The sequence below is a fragment of the Galeopterus variegatus genome, unplaced genomic scaffold (genome assembly GCF_000696425.1).
Source record: "Galeopterus variegatus unplaced genomic scaffold, G_variegatus-3.0.2 Scaffold7033, whole genome shotgun sequence".
Classification (NCBI taxonomy): Eukaryota; Metazoa; Chordata; class Mammalia; order Dermoptera; family Cynocephalidae; genus Galeopterus; species Galeopterus variegatus.
This window is the reverse complement of record NW_007733144.1, coordinates 93,390-109,701: the sequence shown is the minus strand read 5'-3', so window position 1 is coordinate 109,701 and position 16,312 is coordinate 93,390. Positions and strand designations below refer to the sequence as shown.

At 51.4% G+C, this 16,312-nt stretch overlaps 1 long non-coding RNA gene across 1 annotated transcript in view; it reads left to right on the top strand.

Moving 5' to 3' along the window:
- Positions 1-11,437, top strand: part of LOC103607001 — a 16,658-nt gene extending 5,221 nt beyond the window's left edge. The window contains exons 2-5 of the long non-coding RNA XR_551932.1: positions 728-763; positions 3,425-3,496; positions 5,617-5,649; positions 8,708-11,437. This is a non-coding gene — a long non-coding RNA (uncharacterized LOC103607001). The remainder of the gene's footprint in view (positions 1-727; positions 764-3,424; positions 3,497-5,616; positions 5,650-8,707) is intronic.
- The last annotated feature ends 4,875 nt before the right edge of the window (positions 11,438-16,312 follow it).

Below are 16,312 nucleotides of genomic sequence, written 5' to 3'. Positions count from 1 at the left end.
GGACAGGAAGGAAGACCAAATATATATCTCAAAATATCACACTACTGTCAGAAAATGTGACAATACATTTTTTTAATTTAAAAAAAAATCACAGTAATATAGATGTAAATTCTTTTTTAGCTTACCTCCCCCAGACAAGCAAATGAACAAAATATCCGTGCATCCTTGCGTAGAAATCATTTTTAATGGCCACATAATATTCCACTATCCAGCAGGTATACTTCTAGCAAGGTTCCTTCTGTGGATTCCCAGCTCCCGATGAAGTAGAGATACAGGGAAACGAGTATGTGTGAGGTTAGTGAACACAGCAGTACTGGGGCATCTAGCGCAGGGCAGGGGTTTGTAAGCCGTGGCCCTCTGCTTGTTTATATCAATAAAGTTTTATTGGCACACAGGCATGTTCATTCATTTATGGATTATCTGTGGCTGCTACAACAGCAGAGTTGAGTGGATACAGCGAAGACCATCTGGCCAGTGAAGCCAAAAATATTTATTCCCTGGAAGAGATATTCCCTGTCCTGGGAGAGCTTGCTAAGTCAATGCAGGAAACATGAAAAACAGATGAGAAGAGGTCAGCTCGGGCGGCACTTACTGGTCTGCAGCCTGGTGTGGATTCATCTATGACTCTGAGATTGTTTCTGTGCTCGCAAAGGGAAGAAAATTCCCTGGAAAGTGTATCTACCCAGGGGAGGGAGGGCTGTGTCTGAAGTCCTTTTCTTTCTTTCAGGTACGAAGAGGAAAGACTCAAGGCCAGAAGAGAGAGGTGTGTGCAGAGTGGCCTCTGTCAGGGCTGAGCCAGGGCTGGCGGCTCAACTGGGCTGTCATTTGGGGGGGTGGCCCGGTGGCTTCCAATGGGCAGGGAATGCCCCATGCAGAGCTCGGGACTCTGCCTGTCAAGCCAGGGCTTTAGAGTCAGATCTGGGTTTGAATTCTGGCTCCATCATTTAGTTGCAGGGCAGGGTGACATTAAGCAAGTAAAAACTCACAACCACCTTGGAAGTTATTGTGAAAAACTCTGGGACATTGTAACCCCCGTGGATAAAAGGGGCCCAGACTTCATGCTCAGTAAAGGATAATAATGGTCATTATAATAATATTAAGTTCTCCCTTTACAGAATGAACACAAGCCTGATATTCAGCGCTGGCGCATAAATGCACGTGCGCTAACGTACTGACTCGGTTTTCATTGGAGGTGTAATCATTAGCAACACTCACAGGATTTCAGGACTATTCCAGCCCTTCCCAGTTGTGGAGATCTTATACCACCTGCTGGATACTTTGCAGCTCCCATGAGAGCTGGGCAGGGCGAGGATTCCTACAAACATCTTACATCCTGGGAATTTGAGGCTCAGAGAGGGCAAGGCACCTGCCCAAGGCCACACAGCGAGTCCATAAAAGATGTAGGATTCCTGGGATTCCCCCTGCCACCTGTCCTCTCCTTCCTTCTACTTTTCCTCTTTCCTCCCATCTTCTGTCTTTTTTCAAAATTGTGATTAAATACACATGACTTAAAATTTACCATCTAAACCATGGTAAGTTATAGTTCAGTGGCATTAAGTACATTCTTATTGCTTTGCAGCCATCCCCACCATCCAGAACACTCTCCTCCCAATCCGAAACTGTCCCCATTAAACATTCACTCCCATCCCCCTCCCCAGCCCCTGGCACCCCCTATTCTACTTTAGCTATTGTGAATCATGCTGGGAACATGGGTGAGCAAGAATCTCTCTGAGTCCCTGCTTTCAACACTTTTGGGTAGATACCTAGAAGCGGAATTGCTGGATCACATGGCAATTGTGTCTAATTGTTTGAGAAGCTGTCAGGCCATTTTCTACTGCAGCTGCACCGCGTCACGTTCCCACCGTCAACAGTGCACGAGGGCGGATGGATTTCCCCACCTCCTCGCCCACCCTTATTATTTTCTGTTTTTAGGACAGTAGCCATCCTTGTCACCTCTCCCAGGGTGACAGAGACACAAAGGATTACTCAAAGCCCATTTCTCCAGAGCAGTGAGAGACCCAGAAGGAGTTAATCCCAGGAAACGACTTCTTCAAGGGAGAGGAATTCCTAGGAAATAACCCTGAATCAGGGTTTTCTCTCAGTCTTTATTGTTCAGGCAAGAAAGTTACAGAAAAGGAACACAGGTGGTTACAAAAGGAACAACAAAATAATTGTCATGGCAACACTTAGTTGCCTAAGAAACTTGAAGAAACAACCAGAGGCAGGAGGTGGAACACCCCCAGCCAACAACCGTGAGGTCTGTAGCTCACATATTAGAGGCGGCATCTTTGCTGTGTACAGTGTTTTTTATCTACAGCAGACTTTAGTCCTGGGAAAGTTTTCTGTTTTTCCCAAGCTTAGCTTTTCTGTGTGCAACAGGCCCTGTGCGATACGCTTGCTTTATTAACGTTGGTATCCTCCACGCGTCCTAACGGGTGTGAGTTCATAAGGTCTGAACTTTCTTCTTTCTTTTTTCCCCTTGTAAAGCTAGGTGACCACGCTAGTTGTCGGGCTCTTTTACCAGCTGGTGATCCTGTACCGACTGGGCCGATGGTTGAGCTAGGGCTGGATCTGGAGCTCCCAGACCCCTCAAGCCCATTCACAGACTGGGTCACAAACCCTTCATATGCCAGGCTGGGTCACCAGACCCCTTCATGCAGGTCTATGAGCTAGGTAACTGGCCAAAAGGTCCCTGGAGCCAGAGGTTGGAAAGCGTGGCTGTGCCCGGCGAATGCCCAAGGCAGAGGCCTGCCCACCTGCTCCACTCAAACTCCTCTCTCTCTCTCTAGGAAAAACACAAGAACAGCAACAAAACTTAAAAAGATACATTGGCGCACATGCGCACTAACTCCACACACACACACACACACACACAATTTGCTTACAAAGGATGCTGAACCACACCCGACTGGACCCGAGGGGAGGGCCCTGACCAAACTATTCTGTTTTCCCAACACCCCTCCCTCCCTCCCTCCCTCCCTCTCTCTCTCTCTCCTTTCCTTCTGAGTTGTATCCCTCCCACCTACCCAGGCTTGGCTTAGAGATGAACATGACAGCAGGACACCTGTCCCTCTGAAACTGCTGAAACTTACTGGACGACAGCATCCGTCTAATAAGTGCATAAATGCATCTCCAAGGAGCAGCTAATGCTTTCCAGGAATGGTTCAGGCGGGGTCTTTCCTCCTCTCCTGGCCGCCTCATGCTGAGGCCTCACAGCAGGCTTCATCTTCATTAACCCTAAAAGATCACTTCTCTACCATCCCAGACCGCAATGGGGCCATCTCCACCCTCCCGACCCAAAACATCCCAGGGGCGCAAAACCACCTTCAAACTGCTCCCAGGCCAGCAAGACCCATGGGAGCCGAGAGCCCCTGGGCTCAGCTCGGCTGGTCACCCCTGGTCACTTCCCTCTCTCTGTCCACAGCGTGAGGCCCCAGCCAGAGTTTGTCCTGCCCAGGTCAGAAGAGAAGCCAGAGGCGGCACCGGCAGAGCACAGGTAAGTGTCCAGGTGACCACGGGGCCAGAGTGGACACCCACCGAGCGCTGCCCAGTCCCCAGGGAGAGGCTGGAGAGGAAGACGGGCCTCCGTGAGGGACAGAAAATAGAGCTAGGCCATCGTGCTGCCTTTGAGTAAGGCGGGTTATGCAAACTGTGATTCCCACGTCAGTGCTGTTGATTCCAGCCAAATCCAGCCAACCCATGGAGCCCACAGCCAGAAGGTTCAGGGGCTTCTGAGGACCGTGTTCCTGGGGCTGATCCATGTCACCAGGCTTTTTCCAGAAGGGGCTGTGCTCACACTGGCCCCTGAGGGCCCACACGAGCCAAAATCAGAGTGTTGGGGCAGGAGGGAGAACAGGGTGTCCCCAAGCAGCGTGAGAGGAAAAGGGTATTAAGTCACGGGCTCCCCGCAAACCTCCATCTTCAGCCAGAAAGACTCAATTTTTTTTTTTTTTTAAAGATGACCAGTAAGGGGATCTTAACCCTTGACTTGGTGTTGTCAGCACCACGCTCAGCCAGTGAGCGAACCGGCCATCCCTATATGGGATCCGAACCCATGGCCTTGGTGTTATCAGCACCACACTCTCCCGAGTGAGCCACGGGCCGGTCCTGAAAGGACTCAAATTTTAAAAGCACCTGCTCCCAGCCGGACAGTGTGGCCATCTCAGTCCCACCTTTCCTTAACTCTGACCTCAGTCACGTCCACGACTACTCTGGGACTCAGTGTTGCCATCTGTAAAGTGGGCATGATGAGGATTGAATGAGGGAATCCATGTTCACGCTCATAGCGTCTTAAATCGGGTCTGAGCCCACAGAAATGTCCGATCAAGGTTATCAGCCTGTTATCATAATGAGGAAATGAGAAAATGGATATAAAACTCCGCTGTAAATATTTGCTCAACACCTGGTCACTCCTCTGCCCACCCCGAGCTGTCCCACAGGGGGGCTGCTTGCATGGGTGGCTACTTCAATTGAAGTGAATTAACAGTCAGATTTTAAAATTAGCTCCTCGGCCACATTGGCCCCATTTGGGGAACTCAGCGTGCGGCCGACGGCTCCCATATGGGGCAGCACAGCTGCGGAACAGGAACGTTGTTGGAGAAAGTTCTGCTGGACAGCGGGGCTCCGGCCACCTTCCCTCCCCTGGTTATCTCACTTTTTAAATTTTTTAATGGAGTTGAACATCGTGTAACACAGAATGAACCCTTTGGCCCATTTAGTTCATTCACAATATGATGCAACCATCACCCCTATGGATTCCAGAACATTCCATCACCCCAAAAGGAAGCGCTTACCCATGAAGCAGTTGCTCTTCATTCCCTACTTCCCCCTACCCTGCTTATTTTCATTCTTTAAGTTAAATCCAGCAAGTATCGATTAAAGTCCTTTCGTGACTCTCCCTGGGACGTGCACACCAGCCCCGCACGACTCCGGCCTTCTCCCTCCACAGCAGGGAGCCCCAGTTGCCTGTCTCTCCTGCGTCTGCCTCCTACGTCGGAGCTTTGTCATACCAGCCTAGGCCAGTTATGCCTCTCCTCTTGCCCTGGGAGCTCCCTGAGGGCAGTGACTCCTCTAGGAATGGTCCCTTACTTCCTCTCCCCACATCTAGCACAGGCTAAGTGCAGGAGTCCTGGGAACAGGGAGGGTGACCTCGTACCATTTCCTGCATACTTTACATCACCTGAGAGCTGGGCAGGGCGAGGATTCCTACCAGCATCTTACATCCTTGGGAATTTGAGGCTCAGAGAGGGCAAGGCACCTGCCCAAGGCCACACAGCAAGTCCGTGAGAGACCAAGTTCAGCTCTTGGGTGAAGGTTCCAGGAAGAGACCTTTGGATAAGTCCCAGGAAATAGATTCAGTCTCCCCAAGCCCAGTGGACCCTGAGCAGCATTTGCAGTTTCATGCTGTGTCAACGAATAGGCCTCAGCTGATTTCCTTACAACTGCCTGTCCCAGCTCATTTGTTACACAGCAGGTGTGTGCTGACACCTGCTTTGTGCCAGACCAGGATGAAGCAGCATTGGCCCTCATGGGGCTCACGGCCTTGGCCAATGGTGGAAAATGCCCAGGCTCCAAAAAATAGGCAAATAATGCCAAAATGCCTTCTCTTTCCCATAGGTCTTCTCTGGTCACAGAAGATCAGGAAACGAGGTGGGTTTAACAGAGGATGGTCTTAGTGGACCCTAAACCTCAGACAGCTGCCCCATGACTTATTGCAGGTGGGGGTACTGCACTGGGGAGTCAGAGAGGAGACAGTTATTCTGCGCAACCCCAGGGGCACCACTGCATAGACTAGGATGCAGATAAAGCCCTAGAGCTGTGCAGCATGGAAGCCCTGAATGAGACACCCACATACAGCCAGTCCCCCCAAAGCCCAGGATATAAGTCAGAAAAGGGTGGACCAGCCCCCTGCAGCCTGTCTCGAGTTCTCTGCCTGGTTCTGGATGCCACGAAATGCCTTCCTGTGTGTCAGGGGTTCCCAAGACCACCCTCAGGTTCAGTGGTGTACTAGAAGGACTCACTGAACTCAGCAAACCTGTGATACTCATGGTTATGGTTTATCACCGTGGAAAGTTGCAAATGAGAATCAGCAAAGGGACGAGGTGCAAGGGGCAGTGTCCAGGAGAGACCAGGTAGCAGTTTCTGGGTGTCCTCTCCCAGTGGAGTTGTGTGACAGCCCTTAATTCTCCCAGCTGCGATATGCAACAATACACAAGAAGTGCTGCCAACCAGGGAAGCTCACCTGAGCCTTGTTGTCCAGGGTTTTTATTGAGGGAATTCATCCACCCACCCAGCCACTCATCCATCCATCCATCCATCCATCCATCCATCCACTCATCCACCCACCCGCCCATCCACCCATCCATCCACCTGTCCGTCCATCCATCCACTTGTCCACCCACCCGCCCATCCACCCATCCATCCACCTGTCCATCCATCCACCCACCATTCATCCATCCATCTATTCGTCCATCCAGTCATCTACCCACCCATCCATCCACCCACCCAGCCACTCCTCCATCCATCCATCCATCCACCCATCCACCCATCCATCCGTCCACCCACTTACCCTTCCACCCATAAGCTTACTCACCCATCCATTTATCTGTCCATGTACCCACCCACCCATCCATCCATCCAACCATGTGAATGTGGCCGACCATCCACATGGTTAATCTTAGTCTGTAGCCCCTCCAAAGGTCTAGCTGATACCATGTGATCAAAGCTCCCACCCTAAATCACATTGTTATATAGACTATCTCGTTTGACCCAAGGTCCCCAAGTAAACAAAGACACTAATATCAGGCAGGATATTCCAAGGATTTAGAAATTATTCCCAGGAGCCAACCAAGGGCCAAACCTTTCTTTGGAATGTGCAGGGTTAATCTTTCACCACACACTCTCCTACAAATCGGTAACATGGCCTGGCTGCATGCCTTACTTCCCATGTGTTCCAGGAAGCCCCAAACTGAGAAATGAACATCAAAAAGTGGTCTTAGACCTCTACTGCACTAAGAACACTGAGGAGAAGCAAGTTCTCAATGAATTTCTGAAAAGACCACCTCAATCCAAGCCCTCTGGAGATGAGTTCACAATTCACAGACACAAAACACAAGGAAATCATCCACCATGAGTGAAAGTCAGCAGATACAACAAACAGCAGAATTAGACCCCCTCCTGGGGGTGCTGAGATGATGACAAAATAGGCATGTTTAAAAAGACTAAAAACAAACAAAAAAGACTAGAAACACAAAAGAAGGAATTGTAGGAAGCAATGAGTGGGTAGATGGATGGTAGGTGGGTGGATGGATAGGTGGATAAATGGGTGGGTGGATGATGGGTGGGTGGGTGGATAAGTGGGTGGTGGGTGGATGGGTGGGTGGATGGATTGGTAGGTGGGTGGGTGGACGGATGGGTGGTGGGTGGATGGGTGGATAAATGTATGTATGGATGGATGTGTTTCAGAGCACACAGGTCCAGCTGCCTGTCCCCTTTCAAAAACAAACCACTCAAATCTCAAATGTTGGTGAAAATAGAAATCAGCTTTTTTTGGGCCGAGCCCGTGGCGCACTCGGGAGAGTGTGGCGCTGGGAGTGCAGCAGCGCTCCCGCCGTGGGTTCGGATCCTATATAGGGATGACCGGTGCGCTCACAGCGCTCACTGGCTGAGCGTGGTGCGGCTGGTCTCAAAAAGGACAAAAAAAAAGAAATCAGCTTTTTTTCAGGAATACCAGTGACCTGAGGAGAGATGTTGGGCTGACCCATCTCCACAATAAGCCTGAAGGAGAGTGGCCAGAGTACAGCCATCTCAAAGACTCAGGTCTACTGAGGGACATATATATATGTATGTGTGTATGTGTGTGTGTACTTTTTTATTTTGTGTGTGTGTGACTGGCTGGTACCGGGATCCAAACCCATGCCCTCAGTGTTACAAGCTGCACTCTGATCAGCTGAGCTAACTGGCCAGCCCTTGCTGAGGGTTTTTTTAAAAAGGGGCTGAGGGAATGGAATGTTGAAAATGAAGAGCGAAAGGGAGGGGCGTGAGCTTCGGGGGCTCCGTGCAGGGAGCCAGGTGCAGGGTCTCACCAGGACTCCGTCTGGTTCCTTTTTGTTTTTTTTTTTCCATCTGGTTTCTGCTCCTGTCCTTATCTCAGGGTCCTGCTGGATAGCATGTGCCTCATTGAGAGTGTGCAGCTCAGGCTGGCTGGAAAACAACTTTACATTTATGTAAATAATGTCATCTGGCCTCATAAGCAAGGTTCAAAATATCAAATGACTGTGGGAAAGAGGGAATTCAAAAATGCATGCCAAGAAAAAAACTGTGTCCTTTTAAAAGTTGCCTATATCCCAGGCAGTTTTAGGTTCCAACGTGGCTTGAGTCCTGCTCACTCCAGTGAATGGATGGATGGATGGACGGGTGGACAGATGGATGGATGGACGGGTGGGTGGATGGATGGGTGGATGGGTTGAGCCTCCCTCCAGTCTGACTGAGGGCACGTGTCCTCAGGGTCTGCTCTGCTGGGTCACCAGAAGGGAGGCCCCCTTCAGAGCCACACTTGGAAGGCCCAAGTAGGTGGTGAGCCTTGAAGAGGAGATGCCACTCTCAGCAGCTGGGTTAGAACATTCTTTTGGATTCCACACATGTGGAAGACATTTTTTATTTTTTAAAAAATAGCAGTAAGAACTTGTCCTTGCTTCTCTCTCTCCAGCATGTCCTGAGGCGACGTGAAAATAGAGAAGGTCATGAAAGAAGATTCCAGATGCTGAGAAACCTCTGTCAGACGCCCTCTGGCCCCAGAACTCATCCCATGTCATCCTAAGTCCCGAGAGCGCCAGTCTCTATCCATCTCTGAAACCCAGTGTCCTTTTTAGCTGCTTGAAAACATTTTTTTTTTTAAACGATGCAGTATTAGCGCAACCTGGAAAAGGGCCCGGGTCCCAGGCCTGCACCCTTCCACACTCACGAACTCACGGCCGAGGAAAGCGAGAAGGGGAGGGCGTGGCCTCGGTGGCCTCGGTCCCAGCTCCCAGCCCCCCAGCCTAGACACACTTCTCCCCAGCCCAGCTGTCCGTGGCCAGTGCTGGCCACAAGTTCAATACCCTTCTCTTGCTGGTTACCTTTCCCAGGGTGGAGCCACCGACACCCCCGGGCACTCTGGCTGGGTCTGGATTCGTTCCTGTGCCTTTCCTTCCAGAACGTGGCCCCTGCAGCTCCGGACCTCCGGCTGGAAGCTCAGCCCCCGGCAGGGCCAAACTTCCCGCCTCCAACCTCACACCTGTGGTTGTCCAAAACTGACACCCATGATTCTCCATCTGTCACCTCCCCTTCCTCTCTCATAAGACCCACCTTCCTTGGGAGCATCGAAGCCCATAGTACAAGTGAGATCAGCTGGTAACCATCCTTGTCCTAGCATTTTAAGACTACACCCCCTCCCCCCAGTCTAGAACTTTCTCAAGCCCCTTTAACTCAGATGCCGCTCCACAGGGCAATCCCAACCAATACCTCCTATCAAGGGAATGAACTGTGCCCACCTCACCAAGCCCCCACTCCCAGCACCAGGCCGGGACCTGCCCGCCAGGCTCCCACCTAGAGCGGAGGCTGAGGAGCCAGCTCTGAAATAGAGGGATCTGGAAAAAAGAATCAACGGGGCATGGGACAAGCAAGTGTTTCGAAGGTCCTTTGGACTGGTCCCACCTACATCCAAAGCTAGACCAATGGGTCCTCATTCACGAGGCACATCTCCCGTGGGTGAGGGAGAGACTTTCCAATGTGCTGCAGACACTGTCAAGTGGCCTCTAGAAGTAGTGAGCTCCCTGTCTCTGGAGGCATTTAAGAAAAGGCTGGATGGTGCTTGTAGAAAGTGGCCCCCAAGGTACCCTCTGATTCTTAGTGTCTCAGTGGCTATGAATCTGAGCAAACGTTGAGCGGGCACCTTCTCCAGGCCCCTGTTCCCGCCTCTGCAGCTGGCGTCTTAGCAAGCGCTGTTGAGGTTTGACTGAGCAGCCTCACAATTCAGGGTTCACATGTCAGATGCTGGCCACCTGGGACGACCAGGGGGTGCATTTGGGATTATCCCAACGACAGAAGGGAGCCAGGGCAGTTAGTGCTGAGGGGCAGAGATGTGCAACAATTTGCCGTGTGGGACAGGGTCTCACGCATTCCACCCCAAATGCCAGCAGCTCCCACCCTGAGAAAGGAGTGGTTTCTGAGTGGGCTTGAGCCTGCAAACCCCACCGTGGAGCTACTGGGCTGTACTGGGGACATCTTCTATATCGGCGTTGCCCTGGTGATGTTGGCACATTTGGAGGTCTGGTGGAGGTTTTTAATTGTGTTTCCCAAACGTAAAGGTCAACAATGGTGTCCCAGGGCCAGATGTGTCGCCTGCGGCCTGAAGCGGCAGAGACTGGTGGATGAGTCTCTCTTGGCTTCTCCAAACTTCCCCGCTGCCCAGGCCCACCTCCCCCTGGACCCACTCACGGCACCTCCTTTTACAAAAGGTGCTCTGGGAAAGTGCTCCTGGCTGTGGTGGCCAGCCCTTCCCAGAAGGCCCCAAGCTCCCACCCCAATGAATGGGGTCTCTGCTGAAGCCAAGACGACAGAATCCATTGGACGACTCTGAGCAGGGAGCCTCCGGCAGATACCAGCGAAGCCCAGCCACCATAGTTTGTCCCCCCGTGACCAAAGGCATGTTCCTCCAGCATGAATCTGTCTCCCCCATAGTCACAAGAACTCCTGGGCCTTGATCGTCATTGACAACTGGGCCCTCCTCCAAGTTGAAAAAGGAGCCAGGGAGAGGAACAGACTCATACTCAATCAGACAATTAATTGTCGAGTGCCTATAGTGGCGACGGAGTGACCAGTAAGGCCCCCTCCCACCCTCAAGGAGCCTGCGGGCCGAAGATCCTGGCCCCACAGGAAATTCCAGTGGGGTCCACCTGTTACGCCACAGCCCACCCACCGCCCCTTCGGATCACCAGCAGCCGTGGACGATGGGCAAGCAGAGCCGAGGACCCCAACTCAGCCACAGTGGACCCTCCAAAAAAAAGAGAGGTCCCTGATAAGGCAGGAGGCTGTGCCAGCAGGTGTGAGAAGTTTGAACAGCTCCGTCCGAGCAGGGCCACCGTTCCCAGGTGGGCTGCTCCACGCACTACTGAAAAGTTGGCTTTGCAATGGATGTGTATCTGGGGGGACAGTTTTGGCCAAAATGCAACAGACCCCAAGTCCTCGTCATCAAGTTGTGTTGGATTTCTCTCTCGTGACACATGGTTGTGCCCTAGCCCCTCCCCCAATGTCACAGTTCACATGCTCATCCTTCTGACGACAAGTTTTGAAATTTTTAAAAACAGAAACAGCATTATGGTTACTGTTGGGGTGTTAAGACATCATCTCCATGAGCTTTGGGGGGTTTTATGTGAAATAAACTATAAGTTAAAGGGGAGGTTTGTGTCTTTTGTCCATTTGCAAAGGGACGTGGCGCCAGGCTTTTGCTCTGGTCACCCATCTGCAGTGTAGGGGGCTGGCCGGGCTCTTCCTGAGGTCCCCTCCGGCTCTGCCTCTCTGTCATTCAGGCTCCTTTCCTGCCCCCAGGCCTCTCTGGAATCAAACCTATCCAGCAAGTGACAATAATAATGACAATAAAATAGCAGTAGCAGCCTGTGCCCAACCTGGCACAATCCCCATGCTACCGAGAGGGAGACTGAGGCCTGCAGAGGAGACCTGGCTTGCCCACAGTCAGACAGCGAGTAAGGGGTCTGAGGCCTGACCTTGTGCCCTGTAGCGAGTGACCACCCTGTCGCGTTGCAAGGGACTCTCATCCCTCCGCCAGCTGCAGAAGAATTGGGGGACTGTGCTCCTGGAGGGGTCAGAGTCGAACCTCCCACGTCAGGGTCAAGAGTCATCCACTTCTGGGGACTTTGGGACCTGCTAGTGACAAAGATACCAAGGCAAATGTCACATGTCACTGTGCAATGTCACGACTCAGTTGATGGCAGGAACAGGCAGGTATGATCCCACCTGGCTATACACTTCCTCCCTTCTCTGACATCAGACGAGGTGCCTTTCCCAGATGAGGTGTCCAGGCAAGCAGGTGGCCACAAGGGGAAAGGGCAGAGGCTGCGTGGGGGTGGGGGGAGCTGAGGAGGTGCAGCTGGTTCGGGGACCAGGGACAGCTACTCAGTTTGGGGGTGATGGCCCTACCCTTTTCTCCCGTCCTGCTGAGTCTCTGATTACCCTAAGGGATTTCTCGAAAACCTCACTCCTCATTCATTCATTTTCGGGCACTGGGCGTCCAGCGCCTCGTGTTGCTCCCAGCCCAAGGGGGGAGCTCGAACCAGGGAACCAGGGCCTCGATGGGGACCGGGAGGAAGGGCCTTCTCTGATCAGAAACCCGGAGAGGAAGCAGCAGTCAGCCAGGCCAGCAGGAGGAGGGGTGTCCCCAGCAGAGGGACCAGTAAGGACAAAGGCCTGGAGGGAGAACAGACAGGAGAGGCAGGGCCAGCAGGGACACCAGAGAGAGGCCTGGGCCAGATCAGGCTGCCGAGGGTGTTTCAGCAAAACCCAGAGCTACGTGAAGGGCCTGGTCACTTTTTCTTTTTCTTTTTCTTTTTTTTAAAGATGACCGGTAAGGGGATCTTAACCCTTGACTTGGTGTCAGCACCACGCTCAGCCAGTGAGCTAACCGGCCATCCCTATATGGGATCTGAACCCGTGGCCTTGGTGTTATCAGCACCGCACTCTCCCAAGTGAGCCACGGGCCAGCCCCTGGTCACGTTTTTTTAAATTCAGGTGAAACTCACATAACATAAAATTAACCATTTTTAGTGGTACATTGAGTGGCATTTAGCACATTCCCAATACTGTGCAACCACCATCACTATCTAGTTCCAGAACATTCCATCACCCCAAAAAGCAACCCTGTCCCCATCAGCAGTCACTCTTCATCCCCTTCCCCAGCCCCAGCCACCACGAGTCCACTTTCTGTCTCTGTGGATTGGCCTGTTCTGGACATTTCATGTAAAGAGAATCACGCACTGTGTGGCACTATGGCCGCTGTTTAATACCCTTGGATGTGGGTATGTTTGGGGACCGATGGGTCTGCATCTGGAGCCCCGTGCTTCCCCACACTTGCCCCAGCTGGGGTGGGATGACCCAGAGAGCCTCCCAGAGGCCTCCTGCCAGGGCCTTTATCTGGGCACAGGCCATGTGCCCCACGAAGAGGCAAGAGACTGAGCAAGAGGTTGAGCCCAGGAGCTGGGCCTTACCTGCCTGCCTGCTGGACACCAGTGGTGCTCAAAGGTCACAGACCGGGCCACCCTGCCACCCTGCCAAAGGAGGAAACCAAGGCCCAGAGACGGATAGAGCAGTGACTCAGCCAGGGTTTTTACAAAGCTCCCCATGGAGAGGGGGCTATGGGCAGAAGTGACCGGGAGGCCAGGGAAGCTGGGCAGGGACCCAGGCCAGCTCTGATGGGGAGGGGGAGAAAAGGGCAGACGCAGAATGGAATGTGGGAGCCAGGGACTTCGTTAAACACTGAGCCAAGAAGGGCTGTATCCATCTCCTGTGGCTGCTGTCAGTGTCACCAGGCCAAAACCCAGGTGTGGCCTCACTCTGGCGGCTCCAGGGGATGATCCATCCCTGCCTCTTCCTGCTTCTGTTGGCTGCCGGCGTTCCTTGGCTTGTGGCCACATCACTCCAAATTCTGCCTCTGTTTGCCCACAGCCATCTCCACTGTGTCTGTGTCAGATTTCCCTCTGCCTTCCTCTTTGAAGGAGCCCAATCACAACAGCTAGGGCCCTCCTGGACAATCCAGGAGGATCTCCCCAACTCAGGACCCTTAATTTAGAATCCCATCTGCAAGGGTGGCCAGTTAGCTCAGTTGTTTAGAGCGTGATGCTAATAACCAAGGTCCAGAGTTCAATCCCTGTACCAGCCGGCTACCAAAAAAATAAATAAAACCTGTGAAGTCCCCTTTCACAGATTCCAGGGATGAGGACATGGACATCTTTGGGAGCCATTAGTAAGCTCACAAAGGGGCCATCTACTGAAAACAGCATGTGCAAAGGTCCCGTGGCCACTGCTCTGGCTGCTGAGGAGCAAGTAAATGGTAGGTAAGGGCAGGGCGTTCTCAGCGATCACCACCAAGCCTCCATTGGAAGTGCCCCTGGCTCCTGAGCCAGGGCAGTGGGGGGCCGAGGGCTTCAGCCACACCCCCTGACATTTGCATGCAGCCCTGCAATGACCAAGTTGCCGCTGGAAGCCCCCTGGCCTCCCCTGCCCAAATGAGGGGGATGCCACGGGCCTCAACCACACTCCCATCCTTCCTCCTCCTCCCACCCTATTTCTCTCTCCCTTCCCCTCTCCCCCCCAACTGTTCCACAACATCTTAGAATGTAAAAAAAAAAAAGTAATGCAAATAAATAAATAAATGAAAAGGTCAGGGCTTTCTCTCTCCCTCTCTCTTCCCACATCCCTTCACAAATCCTCCTGGGAGTGGGGGCCCAAACCCAAAAGACAGCTCCCTCCCTGTGTTTGGGGTCCGCTGTCCCCCAGGGAGAGCTGGGTTGCTTGTCGAGCAGGTGGGGCTAACCCCACCCCGCAGACAGAGTCCTGGCTCAGGCCCAGGTATAGCAATAAATGACTCCATTGCACAGGTGAGAACACCGAGGCACAGAGTGGCCAGGGCAGAGCCAGAGCTCACCCTGGTGGCAGGTGGCCAAAACAAGATTCAAAGCCTGGATTCCTTAAAAGACTATTAATGTCTTCCTCTCTTTTTTATCTGTGTGAGGCTGGGTTTTCTTCCTGTACGGCAACCAAAACAACTTATAGAAACAGGTTGAACAAAGAAACAGATGTGAAGGGCTGGCTGGTGAGCTCAGTTGGTTAGAGGTGGTGCTGATAACACCGAAGTCAAGGGTTCGATCCCTGCACTGGCCATCCATCCAAAAAAATAAGCAGATATGAGAGTCCAGCAGTCTTCTACTAAGCCAGACATTGCAGAATTTGCAAAAATGAAGACCAGTGTCACTCTTCTACCTAAATTAATTTTTTTGGCTTACGCAGTATGAATGTATTCTCTCACAGTTCTGGAGGTCAGGAGTCGGACATGGGCCTCACTGGCCTAAAGTCAAGGCCTGGGCAGGGCTGGTTCCTCCTGAATCCTCCAGAGGAGGACCCGTGTCCTCCTTTCCCAGCTTCTAGAGGCGCCCGCAGCCCTCGGCTGGTGGCCCCTTCCTCAGTGTTTGAAGCCAGGAACACAGCATCTTTCTGACCTTTCTGCAATAGTGCATCTTCCCTCTCTGACTCCAGCTGGGAAATTTTCTCTACTTTTTAAGTATAATTGACGTGAAATTCACATTATATGCAATTAACCATTCTAAAGTGAACAATTGAGGGGCAATTAGTGCATTCAGAATGCTGGGCAACGTCCACCTCTGTCTAGTTTCAAAACTTTTTCATCACCCCAGAGGAACATCCCACACCCTATAAGTAAAAATTCTCAAGTTCCCCCTCCCCCCAGCCCCTGGCAAACTACTAATCTGATTTCTGTCTCTATGGATTTCCCTGTTCTGGTTATTCACAAAAAAGCAGTGATGTGATCTTTTGAGTCTGTGTTCTTTCTCTTAGCATAATGTTCTCTAAGTTCATCTAAGTTGTAGTATCATCTTCATTTCTTTTCAAAGGTGAGTAATATTCCACTGCATGGACATACCACAATGTGTTTATTCATTCATCGGGTGATGGACATTACGCTACTATAAATCATGCTGCTATGAACATTCATGTATAAGTCCGTGTGGGTGTTGTATTTTCATTCTCTTGGGTAAATACCTAGGAATGGAATTGCTGGTCATATGGTAGTTCTTGGTTTAACTTTTTGAGAAATTGCCAAATTGTTTTCACAGCAGTACACATTTCACATCCCCACCAGCAACGTATGAGGGAGGGTTTCTATTTCTCCACATCTTCACCAACATTGGTATTTTCTGTTTTTTTAATTCTAGCTATCCTAGAGGGTGTGAAGGGGTGCCTCATTGTGGTTTTGGTTTGTATTTCCCTAATGACTAATGATGTCAACATCTTTTCATGTGCTTATTGGCCATTTGTATACCTTTGGAGAAATGTCTATTCAACTCCTTTGCATATCGTTAAATTGTTATTGAGTTGTGAGCATTCTTTATATATACTGGATACTCAACCCTTATCAGATATATGATTTGCAAATATTTTCTCCCATTTTCTGGTTTATCTTTTTACTTTTTAAAAGATGACTGATAAGGGGATCTTAACCCTTGACTTGGTGTTGTCAGCACCACGC